The following is a 6772-nucleotide window of genomic DNA, read 5'->3' as shown; positions in this document are numbered from 1 at the left end:
CTCCTGTTGCCCCCTCCAGACTCCAGACTCTGAACATTTTCTGGTAATTTTCAGGATCTCGTGGCTCTTCATTCTATCGGTCACACTTTAGTATTTTATTGTGCTTTTTCCTTAAGAATTTTTATTTTCCAACTATTGCATAGGTCCTTTTGTGTTGAGTATTTTGTATAGAAGATTTTGTTCTGTTCCTGCGATCACGTCACGAGGCTCTGTTAACGAGAATCTTGTGCAACTGAATTCTTCATTTTTCCTCCATGGAAAGGTATGTTGCTGTAACTGTGACTTGTAATGTTCTCGAGATTCTGTATTCTAGGTAACAATCATTTACTACTCGATTGCTTATAGTACAACGAACTACGAGCATTACGGTCTGCAAAATAATGGCTAATCTGCTTATTCTTTTAATCAGTGTTATTTGATGAGGAGCTTGGAATCCACTTTCTGGTGCAGGAGTAGTAGCCTATAGAAATATAGAAAGTCCATTCCAGATGGCAGAGAAGCAGAAGGAGAATAGCGTGTAACCACATTCTCAGTCAGCCGTTTTTGCTCAACAGTCGAAAACTTCTTTGATTGACTTCAAGTTTTGTTCTGGTTTTCTATTTTGTTTATATTCACTCTCTAATTCGAAAGTTAAACTCCGTGCGTATTTCATTGTGTAATACCAATTACCTTTATAGTCTTGAAACGGCAATTTCATCATGAATGTTTCGTGAACAATAATTGAGTCCCTTTAATAAAAAGATTCGTTCTTTTCATGATGGTCTCTGCACAAAGGAAGTAATAGTTCTTTCGCAGTTTTATCACATTCATATCACAATGAAAACATTTTCAACATTAATCAAAGTGGATTTATTTCAATTGTTTCTTGAATATTTAGAAACGCGGTAACGTATTATTTGATCTTTTTACTGACGTCAAGTTCGTATCTTTATCCATCGTTGATTACCCTCTCATCGAAGCCAATATTGTTTTAAAATTTCGTAAAAGAGAATGTGTGAAATTTTAAAATCTTCGTCACAAAAATAATTTCACCCCTTCTTAAATTTAGTCATAATCATTTTATTTACGTTTGGCAGAACAAATTAACTAAGAGTACCTGTGGCCCACAGTCTCGGTCTAGATCTTACTGTGGCCCAAATAAGACAGAGGTTCAACAGATTAAACTAAGAAAATTTCGCCAAGCCCAATATACCCCCAAGAAAGAATTTCTTTGGATAATGATTATACATTACGGGAGCTCACCACCGGGTAGGTACATTTCGCCTCTGGCATTTTAGACTAGACTGCTTTTCCCCCAGGGAATAAATTTACGGCCGATGAGGCTACCTTTAAGCAAGGCCACCGACAGCTATGGAGATTATCCGTTGAGCTCAATATCATTCAAATCCAGTCAGATTATCAGTAACATAGTTAAACGTCGGAGGAAACAACAAACAAGCATGCATACTCCTCTGCTGAGATGTATCCCACCAACTTGCTAAATTGCCTTACAAATAACCCTACTAACGGTCGATTTAGTCATCTCTCTCTCTCTCTCTCTCTCTCTCTCTCTCTCTCTCTCTCTCTCTCTCTCTCTCTCTCTCACACACACACACACACACACACACACACACACACACACACACACGCGCGCACATATGTATATGATTTCGTAGATCGTAAAATGTTCTGCTCGAGATATTAATGGGCTAGTTTTACCATAGAATTTTATTCTGCCTTTCAGATACATTTGTTTTCGAATTTTAGTGAATCCCTAGAGTACATTCTGACAAGTTCTGATCAATTTCAGCTGAGAATACTCAATTAATTCATTCCTTCCCATGTTGTTTACACGTTATCAGTTTAACTTAAAATTCGACTAAATCAGATCATACCGATTTAACTGTTTGAAAAACACGTAGGCCTTTGGAACAGGCACCCAATTCCCTTATACACCTCAAGATCAATTTTGTGAACCTTAGTCCCCATTCCAAGAAAAAAATAGAAATGACAGAAGAAAAAACAAGAAAAGAAAATTGGGCTTAAGATGGCGAAGAGCGATACCTGTACCTCTTAAAAGATGGGAGGTGGTATGCAAAAAAGCGAAAGAAATTGAAGACTTTTGAGTAGAGGGAACCGTAGGCACACCTGGATCATTCAGTCAGAAGATTTACCAAAGGGCAAAGATGAGAGATGTCCTTAATGGAGGCTCTAACCTTCCCTAGACCTAGGCATAAGAGGAAAAGAGTATTGATGAACAAAACTAACATCAGTCTTTAGAGATTGGGATTAACAAGCCTAATTTCATTGATATATTTAATCCTTTAGACAAACGTTAGTAATCTGATTGTGTAATTTGTATATCTAAAATGCAGAGTGAATAGTTTAGTTAGCCGTCATCTTCAACACAAAGAGCTGAAGAATTGGATTGAGAGGAGAAAGAGACAGTATACTGCAGGAACCCCATTCAGATAGCATGGCAAGTTAAATAACTCTAACAAATACAAGGAAGTGGTGAATGATGTTAATAAAAAGCAATTTTAACCAAATGGACAGGAGGACAAACTTGCCATTTAAATGCCTCAGGCATATGATGTAATAGCAACTTAATCCTTGATAAAGATACACATAAAGCATTATGAAGATATGAGGCTATAAAGATATTGCACATACCTTTGCGAATATCCCTCTGCAAACTTTCCTAAGAATTTTTGTATAAAAATAAAACATTACAACGAGTATGTTTATGCACAATTAGACCAGCTTAATTTGAGTTATACTGACATGCAGTGTCATACGAGCAAGTTACCGTTATCTTTTACATCTTTCCGCCAAGCTTTGGAAGTTGTTAATAATTGACCGATTCTCAAAACGTATAAACTGGAGACGAATTAAATTTGCGCATTATCGCTCTCTCGAACATGCTAGTTCGGGTGTACGCAAATAATGAAAAATGATATTTGTTACTTGGCACAGAGGTTGATGGTAGGATGCTACAAGTGTGATATCACCTTTATTAACAGAATGAAGCTCATGCGTTGAGGAGAGGCTGTGGTATCAATTCAAAGTATCAAGCCAACTTTGTTCCAGTTTTCACAGCGACTCTTCATTCATTCATCTATAATTTTTGGTTATTCCATCTCTTATTTTTATCTAGTTATTTATCTCAACCTTTACTGATCTGTAATCTCCGTTTTTTTTTTCTTTTAATTTTTCTTCCGTCGGTTCTGTTCCCTCCTCAAAGACTGGAGATTGTGGTTAGAAACTTGGTTGGCAAGTTCATGAGTCAGTCTCCTTTCTGGTCTCCTCTATACGAATGATTAATACTAAGAGTTACATTATGATCATTCTCCGTATTATTGCTTCTTGTGTTTATTAAAACTCCTTTATACTCATTCATAAAAATAAAGACCGGGTTCAAGTATGTCAGCGTGGGCTCTTGGTTTCCTCAGAGGCAGCCCGTGATTTGACACTGTTAGGAAGAAGATTGTTCCAGTTTTACGGTCTATGGAATGGACACTTTTTAAAGAATGGTCGATGAGTGAGATATGAGAAACATGCTGTTGTTTTGTAGAATGCCACACGCTAACTAACTTTCTGAATAAAATAAATCGAGCGAAAACCGACATATTCCGTCGATGGTCGTAACCTTTGTCTGGTGAAAGAATTTAACGCACAATTGTCTTAAAGATGATCCAGGAGCACCGCTGGCTTTCTGACAGGATGGAGTACTTCCAACACTGATAGCATAACAGCTAAGGACATTGCTGTAGGTAAAACACCTTACAAACAGTACTTTATATTATACCAACAGCGTACCTTATAATAAAGATAGTCTGGAAGCGAAAGTTGTGCCAGTCTTTATCAATTATTTGAAATTTTGATTAGTGTTAACTAAAGTTTAGCTGTAAAGGGAATGGAAGACTCCTGATAATACGAGATTTTAACATAACAACATCTTAACGTGTTTCTATTGGTGACACTAGTAATTAAGGGACACGCATTGATTCTAGATGAACAGGTATACTAAGGGCAATACTAAGGTTCCTATCGACTGCGATGCAGTGGTGCTGCCTCTATCCACCTATGGAACGATGTTCTAGAAATTAGAATAATAAAAGAAATTAATCATGTCTCAATGATACAAAACAATGCTTGGTTTTCTGGTAGCTATTTACACAATATGTCCCATGAAATTGAAATCTTGCTGCTGAAAGCAACACGAATTATTAATATTGTTGTCATACGTCTAAAATTACCTATGCATGATAAATCATCGGGCTGGAATAAGGTGCAAGATTGGCTAACTGACGACATTTTAATTTTTCTAGAGTTCAGCCAAATATACCACCGACCAAACCACTCGTTGCTCCTCTTTAGATCTACAGTATGATAAAGATAACAGTTTTTTTTATTTTGCATATGAGATATGTAAACAGCTGACTTGGGCTTGTGTCATGTACTACGACTTACACGGTATTTTCATAAGACAAAAATCGTTTCGGTAGGAAAGACTAAAAACACTGAAAACCGTGGAATACTGCCTTGTGAAAGATCAGGCATAGTAACCAGAAAGTATTATCAACAGTAAGTCTCTCCAACTGAGTAAAGGATAAACTACATTTTGAAAAAGTAATCGCGTAATGAACTGTTTAAACCCAACTTTTACAGAATTACCAACATTCACTTAACTTATCACACCATTTGTTACATAGGGTCAGTGGAATGAGGAAAAAAAATATATTAGCCTACTTATCTGTCAATAAATATTTTCGCACTTTGCATCGAAAAGCAAATTTTAGAAATATGATAGTGTCATAGGGAAGTGAAGGTGGAAGAAGAAATAACAAAAAAATCGGTCAGTACCTACAGTTGTGAGGAGTGGAAGACAGGAAACTCACGAAGTGGATTAAAAGCATACTTCGCTCAGAGAGAACAAATTAAAAGCTAGTTTAAAGCAGAAGTGCTGGCCACACGCCAGACACGTTTCTAAACAAAACAATACATTTCTATATAAAGGGTTTCAGAGAGAGAATCATTAAACTTCCAGACATGTAGAGTTGTGCCGCGGAGGGAAGGAATCGTTTAGTACCCAAGCCAAGCACTGACTTTGCTTTAGTATGTTCTTCTTAGATTAAAATCTATTACAAGATGATGCTACTTGTCATATGTTTGAACATGATGCTAAAAGTCACTGTTTGATTCTTGAGTTTATACAAGGAAGGAGCTCACATTTGTTTAATTCATGATGTAATCTGTAACTTTTTTGCGATTTCTATTGGTTATGTAGAATTGCTTGTCTCTTGTACTGCCGCTTTTGAAACAGGGATCAAATTACCAGTTTAGGAGGAGCTCATGATAATTTTGAGAGTTGCTTGTATTCTGTATGTGATTAAGCGTTGTAATAACTGAGTCAAAATGTTTATGTTTAGCTACTTTGTGGTTGAACCCTCAGTAAGAGCTGTTCATCTTGTTAACGCTGTTATGTAATCAAGTCATGAATTTACAAACTGTTATTTCAAATGTTTGTGCATTTTCAGTACTATATATTTTTGTTTCTGGAACTTTAACCTTTCACTAATTTAGACTGAACTTTTTCAAAACTAACTTCAATATTATTCGTTAAAGTTTTGTCGCACTGTCATGTTCAAACGATTTAAAACTTATGTCATGTTACCTCACTTGTATCATGGAGGGTCCTATATCGCTATATATATATAATTCCCATGAAGGTTATTGCGAAATTAAATTATCCACGAACTAAACAAAAGTAAAGTTAATGCTGACGGGATCTTGTCAAGTGAGCTTGCAGTAAAAGTGGAGTGCTGCATGGCAACGTCATGTCATCTTTGCTATTTTCCGTCTCTTAAGCTAATAATAATAATAATAATAATAATAATAATAATAATAATAATAATAATAATCATAATAATAATAATAATAAAATAATAATAATAATAATAATAAAATAATAATAATAATAATAATGTTAAAAATTTCACAATTATATATTAAAATATATTTCTATGTAAAACTAAAACAAAGACTTTCGAACACTTAACGGTGTTCCTCATCAGACACTGATGAGGAACACCGTTCAAGGGTTCGAGTCTTTGTTTTAATTCTACATAGAGATATATTTTAATATATAGTTGTGGATTTTTTAACAATTTGTTTTCACGGGACTGTGAATTTCTTAACAATAACAACAACAACAACAAGTGGTCGATGGTGAAAGACAATGCTTAAGACTGGAAGGAACGTTGAAACGAAGTTTACAAACTTTTTATAAGTAGGTGTTGCTGCTCTCATCAGCAGCACACCACAAGACTTATTGAGCTTGCTTCATAGAATTCACAATAAATGTAGAAGACGGAGCTCAAAATAAATAGAAGTAATGTGGGCAGTATGCATCTACGGTCATAACATTAAACGGAGAAAGGGGAAATGAGGCTGAATCTTTCAGATATTTATTATAAAATATATATCCCGTACAGATTCTCTAGAGTTGGAATTAGCGAAAGATTTAAAAACAAATAAAAAATACGTGCAGGTAGAATGAAATTTGGAAATTAAATGGAATAAATTTTAAACGAAAGCAAAATTATATATACGTATGTCTGGTACGTATTGCTATGTGGACATGAATCGTAGAATGGAAATTAAATCATGTCTGAAAGATTTTCCCGAATAAAGCTTTAAAGAGAATGTTAGGAGAGTTAGTTGGTAAGATAGGTAGCAATGATACAACCCAGAAAATCACATAAGTTCTGGGAGAACAGCGGTGTGCTAT

The sequence above is a fragment of the Macrobrachium nipponense genome, chromosome 1 (assembly GCF_015104395.2).
Source record: "Macrobrachium nipponense isolate FS-2020 chromosome 1, ASM1510439v2, whole genome shotgun sequence".
NCBI classification, from domain to species: domain Eukaryota; kingdom Metazoa; phylum Arthropoda; class Malacostraca; order Decapoda; family Palaemonidae; genus Macrobrachium; species Macrobrachium nipponense.
Note: the sequence above shows the minus strand (reverse complement) of the source record.